Source organism: Triticum aestivum, chromosome 5B (assembly GCF_018294505.1).
Source record: "Triticum aestivum cultivar Chinese Spring chromosome 5B, IWGSC CS RefSeq v2.1, whole genome shotgun sequence".
NCBI classification, from domain to species: domain Eukaryota; kingdom Viridiplantae; phylum Streptophyta; class Magnoliopsida; order Poales; family Poaceae; genus Triticum; species Triticum aestivum.
Window position 1 is genome coordinate 56,831,468 of NC_057807.1, and position 11,958 is coordinate 56,843,425.

General features: G+C 42.7%; 1 long non-coding RNA gene across 15 annotated transcripts; it reads left to right on the forward strand.

Moving 5' to 3' along the window:
• Positions 1 to 2,476: 2,476 nt before the first annotated feature.
• On the forward strand, positions 2,477 to 7,859 carry LOC123110380 (uncharacterized). 15 transcript variants are annotated; one of them, XR_006453353.1, is made up of 11 exons: positions 2,481 to 2,641; positions 3,022 to 3,032; positions 3,105 to 3,229; positions 3,355 to 3,489; positions 3,646 to 3,770; positions 4,552 to 4,954; positions 5,089 to 5,192; positions 5,859 to 6,159; positions 6,294 to 6,605; positions 7,178 to 7,251; positions 7,542 to 7,859. It is a non-coding gene; the product is annotated as an uncharacterized lncRNA (long non-coding RNA). The 15 variants fall into 15 exon arrangements; XR_006453355.1 differs by having other exon boundaries at positions 2,482 to 2,641; positions 3,130 to 3,229; XR_006453351.1 differs by having other exon boundaries at positions 2,477 to 3,229; positions 5,859 to 5,988; positions 6,094 to 6,159.
• The last annotated feature ends 4,099 nt before the right edge of the window (positions 7,860 to 11,958 follow it).

Consider the following 11,958-nt stretch of genomic DNA (forward strand, 5'->3'; position numbering starts at 1 on the left):
CTTAGTGGGCCTTTGCGGAGAAGAGGAGAGGCAGCCAGGGCTGGGCCGCGTGCCCCTCCCCCCTAGTCCGAATAGGACAAGGAGAGGGGGGCGGCGCCCCCCTCCCTTCCTCTCTCCCTCCTATTCCCCCCAAGTGCTAATCCAACTAGGAAAGGGAGGGAGTCCTACTCCCGGTGGCGCGCCCCCCTTGGCCGGCCGCACCTCCCCCCTTGCTCCTTTATATACGGGGGCAGGGGGCACCATAGAGAGACAACAATTGATCGTTTGATCTTTTAGCCGTGTGTGGTGCCCCCCTCGACCATAGTCCACCTCGATAATACTGTAGCGGTGCTTAGGCGAACCCTGCGTCGGTAGAACATCATCATCTTCACCACGCCGTCGTGCTGACGAAACTCTCCCTCAACACTTGGCTGGATCGGAGTTCGAGGGACATCATCGGGCTGAACGTGTGCTGAACTCGGAGGTGCCGTGCGTTTGGTACTTGATCGGTCGGACCGTGAAGACGTACGACTACATCAACCGCGTTGTGCTAACGCTTCCGCTTTCGGTCTACGAGGGTACGTGGACACACTCTCCCCTCTGGTTGCTATGCATCACTATGATCTTGCATGTGCGTAGGATTTTTTTTAAATTACTACGTTCCCCAACAAGCAATGTGACTAATGAGTTAGTTGCGGGATGATGTATTACAGAACAAGTAAAGAGACTTGCCGGTAACGAGATTGAACTAGGTATTGAGATACTGACGATCGAATCTCGGGCAAGGTATATACCGATGACAAAGGGAACAACCTATGTTGTTATGCGGTTTGATTGATAAGGATCTTCGTAGAATATGTGGAAGCCAATATGAGCATCCAGGTTCTGCTATTGGTTATTGACTCGAGATGTGTCTCGGTCATGTCTACATAGTTCTCGAACCCGTAGGGTCTGCACGCTTAACGTTTGATGATGATTTGTATTAAAGAGTTATGTGATTTGATGACCGAAGATAGTTCGGAGTCCCAGATGAGATCATGGACATGAGGAGGAGTCTCAAAATGGTTGAGACGTAAATATTGATATATTGGAAGGCTATATTTGGACATCGGAAAGGTTCCGAGTGATTCGTATATTTTTCGGAGTACCGGAGAGTTACGGGAATTCGTATTGGGCCTTAATGGGCCATACGGGAAAGGATAGAAAGGTCTCAAGGGTGGTCGCGCCCCTTCCCCATGGACTGGTCCGAATTGGACTAGGGAAAGGGGGCGCCCCCTTCCTTCCTTCTCCTTCTCCCTTCCCCTTTTCCTATTCCATGTGGGAGGTGGAATTCTACTAGGACTAGGGAGTCCTAGTAGGACTCCACACTTTGGTTGCGCCCTATGAGGGCTGGCCTCCTCCTCCCTCCATCCTTTATATACGTGGCCAGGGGCACCCATACACACACAAGTTGATTTCTTAGCCGTGTGCGGTTCCCCCCTCCACAGTTACACACATCGGTCATATCGTCGTAGTGCTTAGGCAACACCCTGCGCAAGTAACTTCATCATCACCGTCACCACACAGTTGTGCCGACGGAAGTCTCCCTCGGCCTCAACTGGATCAAGAGTACGAGGGACGTCATCGAGTTGAACGTGTGCTGAACTCGGAGGTGCCGTGCGTTCGGTATTTGAATCGGTCGGATCGTAAATACGTACGACTACATCAACTGCGTTGATAAAACGCTCCCGCTTTCGGTCTACGAGGGTACGTGGACACACTCTCCCCGCTCGTTGCGATGCATCACATAGATCGTGCGTGATCTTAGGATTTTTTTTGAAATTACTGCATTCTCCAACAGTGGCATCCGAGCCAGGTTTATGCATAGATGTTATATGCATGAGTAGAACACAAATGAGTTATGGGCGATAATAGTCATACTGCTTACCAACATGTCATTCTTTGATTCGGCGGTATTGTTGGATGAAGCGGCCCGGACCGACATTACGCGTACGCTTACACGAGACTGGTTCTACCTATTACACACAGGTGGCTGGCGGGTGTCAATTTCTCCAACTTTAGTTGAATCGAGTGTGGCTATGCCCGGCCCTTGTTGAAGGTTAAAACAACACATACTTGACAAAAAATCGTTGTGGTTTTGATGCGTAAGTAAGAACGGTTCTTGCTCAGCCCGTAGCAGCCACGTAAAACTTGCGACAACAAAGTAGAGGACGTCTAACTTATTTTTGCAGGGCATGTTGTGATGTGATATGGTCAAGACATGATGAGATATAAATTGATGTATGAGATGATCATGTTTTGTTAAAGTTATCGGCAACTGGCAGGAGCCTTATGGTTGTCTCTTTATCTCTACTACTAATGTCTCGGTTGGTAGTCTCCGTTCCGGGTTTTTTCCGTCCCACTAACACCGGTTTTTTTCGTCCTCCTCCCACTTTGTCTGGTTTTCTTTCATATATCCTCCGCATGTAACAAAAAAACCAGTCAACGAGGCTCCCTCGATCTGTTTCCTAAGATCTCTTGAGACCGCCCCAGCCCCGAGACAAGCAGCCACCGAGATCCGAGATGAGCCGCCTCCGCTGAGGAACGGGAGGAGCCGCCGCCTCGAGGTCGTCGTTGTGCCACACCGCCGCCTCCAGGTCGCCGCTGTCACACACTGCCTCAGGTACGTTGACCACTCCTCTCCTCGCCACTCCTCACTGCCAGCCCCGCAAAGCTTTGCCTCCACGGCGGGGATTCACTCTATGGCGTCCATGAGAGGTGGCTGCAGCCGCCATGGTGTTGATCCGGTCCTTGCTGCTGGATCCGGCCCTCTCCACTCCTCCTCCCGGTCCGATCCAATGGCGACCGCACGACATCGACCTCCCGGATGGCGTGAGGTCCCAGCGGCAACGTCAGGCCCCTTGCGGTTGGGGTCGATTTGAGGTGGCTCCGGTGGAAACATGGACCACGTCACACTGTTACAGGGGCTCCCGAGGCGACATCCAGTTGCTCCGTGCGCGGGGATTATTTTCACCTCTGTTTACTGTTGCGTTTATTTTGCAGGCCAAAAACAGGTGAGCGAATCGGGATTCAACCGTGCAAGATTTTTTGCGATGATGTTGCTCCATGTTCTTTTTGTGATTCAGGTGTTCGTTTTGCACATGTTCATAGTGGGCAACCTCGAGGTCTTCGTCACTTCGAGCGCGGCGAGATCCTCGAGGTCGTCGTCATCACAGACAAGGGCACTGGTAGATCCAATGGCGGCGGATTCGTGAGTACCCACCCAAACAAATCTCTCTTCCCCTCATCATCGACTGATCTTCAGCAGTTAATTTTCTTGCTTAATTCAGTCCCGTTAGTTGATGCTATGCCCTGTTTGATGCTGTTACATTCCAGGAGGCGGAGGCGGCCATTAGGGTGTGCTTGAGTCCGTACCCGATGATTGGTGGCTGAAGGGTAACTGCAACCTCGCATGCCTCGGGTCCAGAGGTCCAAGGCACCACAACCAACTGCCTCTTCAGACATATGATGGTAATTAATTAGTTCGATTATTTGATTAATGTAAAATTCACTGAAATATATGAATTATTAGTTGTAGTGATAATTAACCGCGATGCATTTCATAGTTTGATTGTTAGTCGTTGACCATTAGCAAGAATCTGTCAATTAACTTGTATGTAATGGCAGGGTGTCCGTGTTGAACATAGAAGATGGTTGCCCTTCAAGCATCAACAAATTGGAAATTTCAAGCCCTGATGAGATTACAAGCAGGGCGGAAAGGGAATCAACACCATCACGCCAAAACATTGAAGGTGAATAAGTGAACCACTATTTAAGTAAATAGATGAATCATATTTTGTTAGAACTAACCAGTTGCTGCTAATATAATCCTCTCCAGGAAGATCAGTTTCAGACAATATAATCTGCTATTTACTTTCTAATTTCTATGTATTTAAGCATGTTCAAACTCAGTACAATTGTACAAATGGATATATTTTGATTTGGTGACTTGCTAGAGACGATTGTTCTGGACAGAACCTGGACCTTATGATATCTACCTATATATATGTTTCTGGCCGCATGTCTACTTATTCTCTTAAGGCCACAGTAGGACCGATCGACACTAGATATATCTAATAACTGTATCATGGTTTTCGCAAAATTTTTAAAAAATAACTGTATCATGGGATCACATGCCATTCTTTTTGCTGAAAAATCACCTGGCTTTATTGGAAATGAATTACCAGGACAGTTCCTGTGCACATTATGCTTGGTTAACACCTTTCATTTATCACAAACTGATGGGGAATAAACACTAAGTATGCATGTCTTTCTATCCTTCTGATCATAGCCATCTTTGGTGTCAAGTGATATTAAAATTCTGAAACTACACACACATAGTTTAGGGGTTGTTCATACAATAATCTTGATAAGTATGTGTCTGTAAAATCAGCAGAAGTGGTTGTTCCTTTAGGTTGCTAGAAATGCTTTTAGCTACAACATTATTTCTGTCAAAAACATTCCAGCTGCCACATGTGTACTCGTTTCATTGTGTAGTGTATTTCCGAAAATGATAATTCCTACGATTCAAAGTTTTTGGACAAAGGTTCAAACTCGAAGGACGACTGCCGTAGTAGGATGAAGAAATGATGTCGCGCACTGGAGGGTGTTGCCGTCGGCCATGCGTTAGGTGTCTGTTCTACTGGAAGTCGCTCCCAGGAGGGCGTCCATGGTCTATGCCTCGAGAAGCAAAGAAGGGACTCCAACTACATCATTGACGCAGCAGCCGAGCAGAGCATGAAAGCATGTCGTTGATACAAATATTCAGTTGCCACGGCCATTGATACAATAGCGGGGCAGATCATGAATGTCAGAGACACGGTGGAGGTGACGCTACCTTTCTCGTCTTGGCATCATGCAGATACTGGTAGTTTAGATGTTATTTGCCACACTGCGGAGATCTCATGTTCAAGCCCATCGAAAGTGCAGAATTTTGGTAAGATAATCATGATTTCGGTTCCTGCTTAGTAGCCCTTTTATGGACACATCTGAGAATTGTCTCAGTCCATAGGAAATACTGCTTTTGATGTTGATGATTACATACTAATTCATATTAATTCTATGGTGAAGGTTGATGTAAATGATTTTACTTGAGCAGACACTTCTCCTCCCGTCTCATTTACCATCAGTATTGGAATTGGATGTCGTTCCTATTACACAACAAAATGGGCAAGGTGTGTTTCGTAATTTTCATGCTTTATTTTAGACGCTCGAGTTATGATTACTTGATAACACACCTGCATACTGCAGAACAATGGCATGCGTTTGACCACCGAGTAAAGGAGCATTTAGTACTGTTGAGAAAGTACTTAATAGTACTGAAACTCAAATTCAATTCTAGCCCCTCCACCGATTTTCTCAATGCTAGCCCACCTCCCGTCTGATTTTTTTTCCAAAGAAAGAAAAGCCCACCGATTTTCCTCTGATTTTTTTCTAGCATACTCAAATGGATGATCATGAGAGCCCCACCCAGCCCGATCCATCCCCGTACTAATCTTTCCTTGCAAATCTTAACTTTCCTTACCCAGGCCACATATTCCTAAATCACAAACCATTCTACTGAGACAGAGGGTTGACATTTGCTCACTACAGTTGATGCTCTTTCTCACCTACATGATCTAGGCAAACTCAAGAAACAAGGATTGTAAGACTGGCTAGAAATTTCTTAGTTAATTCCATGTTATGAACGGTGTCCTGTACATATTCTCCACCTACATTTCTTATATTCCTTTGATATTTTCATGCATGATATATATTAAATTTTCTCACTAGGATTATCCTTTTAATTTACTTGTACGTTATGTGCTACACTAGGATTATATATTTGTTTTGTGCTACAGGTTAGGTTGCAGTTCAGTGTGGCATTCTGGCATATGTTTCGGGGTACTGGAGGAGATCCTTTTGGTGCACCTACAAAGAACTGGCCTTGGGATGATGGCCCAAATTCCCTGGCCATGGCTAAGAGAATAAGTATGGGAATTACCTGATCTTGTGTCTTAGGTCCATGGCTGGAATCAACAACTTAATTATGCTTCGATTTCTGTTTCGGTGATATCTCAATTCGAGTTCATGAAGAAGCTTGGAGTTGACAGGTGGTGCTTCCATGACAGGGACATCGCCCCTGATGGCAAAACACTCACGGTATGATTTTATTAGAATGATTCTTGAAGTTGCAAGTTGCAACCTCGAGTTAGGGGAATTGAGACAACTAGTGACCGACATTATAGCAGGTTTATTATGATTGTATTTACAAGGGTAAATGACTATGTTTTCAGCACAAGGAATATGGTTGTTGATGGTTTACGCCCCGGCTGCGCCCACATCGTCCAGACACCAAGTTCAAGACCAAGTTCTAACCCCTGTACCCAATCTACCTCCATGGATCGTGTCTCTCACTAACCAAGAGCATCAATTCAACTCAACAGATTGACAAAAGAGATGAACCTAGAGTTTGAGGCTTGGGTAGTGTGGACATTGACCTGATGATGAGTGTTGTATGGTGGTCAAGTGGTGCCATTTCCCCTCGCCACACGCTGCTTAGTGTGCTCTCTGTTGGTGTTTGGCTGCTGCTGCTACTGTAGGTCAAGGTATGTACGTAGCATCTTCTTGCAATGGATTTTGTTTTATGGCTATATACAAATTATTTTGGTATAGATTTGTGATTTTTGTTCCGTCCACTTAACCCAGTATATAGTAGCAGCTTTTGATGTCCTTTCCTCACCGGCGAATGTCAAAATTTATCATGTGTGCATTTTTTTGACTGTAGTATGAATAGTTGTAACATATTCTCTTTAGCCTTGCAGCTCATAGCATCCGCTTGATTCAGTGAGTTTGATTCAGCTATACAAGTTAGGAATCCAAAGAAGTTGGCATAGAATAGATAAATTTGTGTCCACAGATTATTCACAGTAATTTGGTTACTTAAATGCCTAGGATTAAATGCATCCTATTGTGTGAGCATGACAGGACAATTTTATAAAAAATTGATCTGACCTGAAGCCTATATGCCATTTAAGCACTAATTTTTTTCTAACTTCAGAAACATATAGTTGTTTCCTGCTCTCCAATATGCTTTGTCATCAAATTTGTGTATTTAAATCTGGAACAACAGAACTATGAGAATGCAGATAAATAAGAACTGTTCATGTTTTACCAACAGGGCATGCTATGATTACTTTGGTGGAGACATATTTAAGAATGGTGTTATCACTGAATGCCTTGATGTCTGCCAAGGTAAAATAGCGAAAAAAACATTTTCTTTATCCTGCAGGAACAAGCCAGTAGTTATAGGAATTTATCTTTATTTATCGATATATGCAGACAACGATGTTCACGTAGGTAGTTTTGGAATAATTATCTTTTGTGCTTATTGGAAGGTAGAAATATGGTTGACGATACACACCCATTGGCAAAGTTTGAACCAGAGAAAGTTACCTAAAACCATTGCTTCACACCGAGCCGACCTACTTCCCAAAAGATTTTCAATTTCTGTTTACTGAATATTTTTTTCTTGCTGAAACTAGAAGAAGGGAGCAAGCGGCAGAAGATTATGATATTGTTGCTATTGGGAGAAAGAAAGAAAAGGTAGTCCATGGTGGGCCACATCCTACATGGCGGATCGACCATGCGCGTCTATGAGCCTCATATACTCCCCATATTTCGTGTCAATGTGAGAATTTGCGGATAGCCTGGACCAGGGATGATATAAGGGGTCGGGTTGGGTTACCATTTTCCTTCTCTCTCCCGTGCAGTCAATGATTGGGCGTGTCCATAGATTTGAGGGGACCAGCTGGATGTGCTCTAAGATTATTGTGTTTAATAATATGATGTGTGTTAGCCAACTGCCGAAAAAAGATGTGAGTTAGTTTAGACGAGATTGTTCTCGGTAATATTAACTCAGTGAGTAGTACCTTATCTTTTTTTCCAAAGGCCCGTGGCAACGCACGGGCGTTTTACTAGTATTGCATAAGAAGCAGGTGACATGTAATTGCATTACTTTATCGCTATGCGATAGCAATAGTTGCAAAAGCAATAGCTGGTGAGACGACCATGTGACGACGCGTTGATAAAAGATCAAGATGATGGAGATCATGGTGTCATGACGGTAACAATGGAGATCATGACAGTACTTTGGAGATGGAGATCAAAAGCACAAGATGATGATGACCATATCATGTCACATATGTTGATTGCATGTGATGTTTATCTTTTATACATTTTATTTTGCTTACTTTGGCGGTAGCTTTATAAGATGATCTCTCACTAAATTTCAAGGTATAAGTGTTCTCCCTGAGTATGCACTGTTGCGACAGTTCGTCATGCCGAGACACCACGTGATGATCGGGTGTGATAAGCTCTACGTTCACATACAACGGGTGCAAGCCAGTTTTGCACACGCAGAATACTCGGGTTAAACTTGACAAGCCTAGCATATGCAGATATGGCCTCAAAACATTGGAGACCGAAAGGTCGAGCATGAATCATATAGTAGATGTGATCAACATAGTGATGTTCACCATTGAAAACTACTCCATCTCACATGATGATCGGACATGGTTTAGTTGATTTGGACCACGTGATCATTTAGATGACTAAAGGGATGTCTATCTAAGTGGGAGTTCTTAAGTAATATGATTAATTGAACTTTAATTTATCATGAACTTAGTCCTGGTAGTATTAGCATATCTATGTTGTAGATCAATAGCTTGCGATGTAGCTCCCCGTTTATTTTTTATATGTTTCTAGAGAAATATAAGTTGAAAGATGATAGTAGCAATGATGCGGACTTGGTCCGTGATCTGAGGATTTTCCTCATTGCTGCACAGAAGAATTATGTTCTTGATGCACCGCTAGGTGATAGACCTATTGCAGGAGCAGATGCAGACGTTATGAATGTTTTAACAAAATCTCAGTATGATGACTACTTGATAGTTTAGTGCACCATGCTTTACGGCTTAGAACTGAGACTTCAAAAATGTTTTGAATGCCATGGAGCATATAAGATGTTCCAAGAGTTGAAATTGGTATTTCATACTCATGCCCGTATGAAGAGGTATGCGACCTTTGATAGTACTTTGCCTACAAGATGGAGGAGAATAGCTCAACCAGTGAGCATGTACTCAGATTGTCTGGGTATTACAATTACTTGAATCAAGTGGGAGTTAATCTTCGAGATAAGATAGTAATTGACAAAGTTCTCTAGTCAGTATCTCCAAGTTACTAAAACTTCGTGATGAACTATAATATGCAAGGGATGACGAAATTATTCCCGAGCTCTTCGCGATGCTGAAATCGACGAAGGTAGAAATCAAGAAAGAGCATCAAGTGTTGATGGTTAACAAGACCACTAGTTTCAAGAAGAGGGCTCATGGATAGAAGGGGAACTTCAAGAAGAACGGCAAGCAAGTTGTTGCTCAAGTGAAGAAGCCCAAGTCTGGACCTAAGCCTGAGACTGAGTGCTTCTACTGCAATGGAAATGGTCACTGGAAGTGGAACTACCCTAGATACTTGGCGGATAAGAAGGATGTCAAAGTGAACAAATGTAATTTGATATACATGTTATTTATATGTACTTTACTAGTGTTTATAGCAACCCCTTGGCATTTGATACTGTTTCAGTTGCTAAGAGTAGTAACTCGAAACGGGAGTTGCAGAATGAACAAAAACTAGTTAAGGGTGAAGTGACGATGTGTGTGTGAAGTAGTTCCAAGATTGATATGATCATTATCGCACACTCCCTATACTTTCGGGATCAGTGTTGAACCTAAATAAATGTTATTTGGTGTTTTTGTTGAGCATGAATATGATTTGATCATGTTTATTGCAATACATATATTCATTTAAGTCAGAGAATAATTGTTGTTCTGTTTACATGAATAAAACCTTCTATGGTCATACACCCAATAAAAATGGTTTGTTGGATCTCGATTGTAGTGATACACATATTCATAAAATTGAAGCCAAAAGATGCAAAGTTTATAATGATAGTGCAACTTATTTGTGGCACTACCGTTTAGGTCATATTGGTGCAAAGCGCATGAAGAAACTCCATACTGATGGGCTTTTGGACTCACCTGATTATGAATCACTTGATGCTTGTGAACCATGCCTCATGGGCAATATGACTAAAACTCCGTTCTCCGGAACAATGGAGCGAGTAACAAACTTATTGGAAATAATACATACTGATGTATGCGGTCCGATGAGTGTTGATGCTCACGGTGGGTATCGTTATTTTCTGACCTTCACAGATGATTTGAGCAGATATGGGTATATCTACTTGATGATACATAAGTCTGAGACATTTGAAAAGTTCAAAGAATTTCAGAGTGAAGTGGAAAATCATCGTAACAAGAAAATAAAGTTTTTACAATCTGATCGCGGAGGAGAATATTTGAGTTATGAGTTTGGTCTTCATTTGAAACAATGCGAAGTAGTTTCGCAACTCACGCCACCTGGAACACCACAGCATAATGGTGTGTCCGAACGTCGTAACCGCACTTTATTAGATATGGTGCGATCTATGATGTCTCTTACCGATTTACCACTATAGTTTTGGGGTTATGCATTAGAGACAGCTGCATTCACGTTAAATAGGGCACCATCTAATCCGTGAGACGACACCATATGAATTGTGGTTGGCAAGGAACCTAAACTGTCATTTCTTAAAGTTTGGGGCTGCAATGCTTATGTGAAAAAGTTTCAGTCTAATAAGCTCAAACCCAAATCGGAGAAGTATGTCTTCATAGGATACCCAAAGGAGACTGTTGGGTACACCTTCTATCACATATCCGAAGGCAAGATATTCGTTGCTAAAACATGGATCCTTTCTAGAGAAGGAATTTCTCTTGAAAGAAGTGAGTGGGAGGAAAGTAGAACTTGATGAGGTAATTGTACCTTCTCCCGAATTGGAAAGTAGTTCATCACAGAAATCAGTTCCGGTGATGCCTACACCAATTAGTGAGGAAGTTAATGATGATGATCATGAAACTTCAGATCAAATTACTACCGAACCTCGTAGGTCAACCAAAGAACGTTCCGCACCAGAGTGGTACTATAATCCGGTTTTGGAGGTCATGTTACTAGACCATGACAAACCTACGAACTGTGAGGAAGCGACAATGAGCCCAGATTCCGTGAAATGGTGTAAGGCCATGAAATCTGAGATAGGATCTATGTATAAAAACAAAGTATGGACTTTGGTGGAATTACCCGATGATCGGCAAGCCATTGAGAATAAATGGATCTTTAAGAGGAAGACGGACGCTGATGGTAGTGTTACTATCTACAAAGCTCAACTTGTTGTGAAAGGTTTTTGACAAGTTCAAGGTGTTGATTACGATGAGATTTTCTCACTCGTAGCGATGCTTAAGTATGTCCGAATCATGTTAGCAATTGCCACATTTTATGAAATCTGGCAAATGGATAACAAAACTGCATTCCTTAATGGATTTATTAAATAAGAGTTGTATATGATGCAACCAGAATGTGTTGTCAATCCTAAAGGTGCTAACAAAATGTGCAAGCTCCAGCGATCCATCTATGGACTGGTGCAAGCATCTCGGAGTTCGAATATATGCTTTGATAAGTTGATCAAAGCATATAGTTTTATACAGACTTGCGGTGAAGCCCGTATTTACAAGAAAGTGAGTGGGAGCACTACAACCTTTCTGATAAGTATATGTGTGTGACATATTGTCGATCGAAAATGATGTAGAATTTTCTGGAAAGCATAAAGGAGTGTTTGAAAGGAGTTTTTCAAAGAAAGACCTCGGTGAAGATTCTTACATATTGAGCATCAAGATCTATAGAGATAGATCAAGACGCTTGATAAGTTTTTTCAATGAGTACATACCTTGAAAAGTTTTTGAAGTAGTTCAAAATGGAACAGTCAAAGAAAGAGTTCTTGCATGTGTTGCAAGGTGTGAAGTTGAGTAAGAC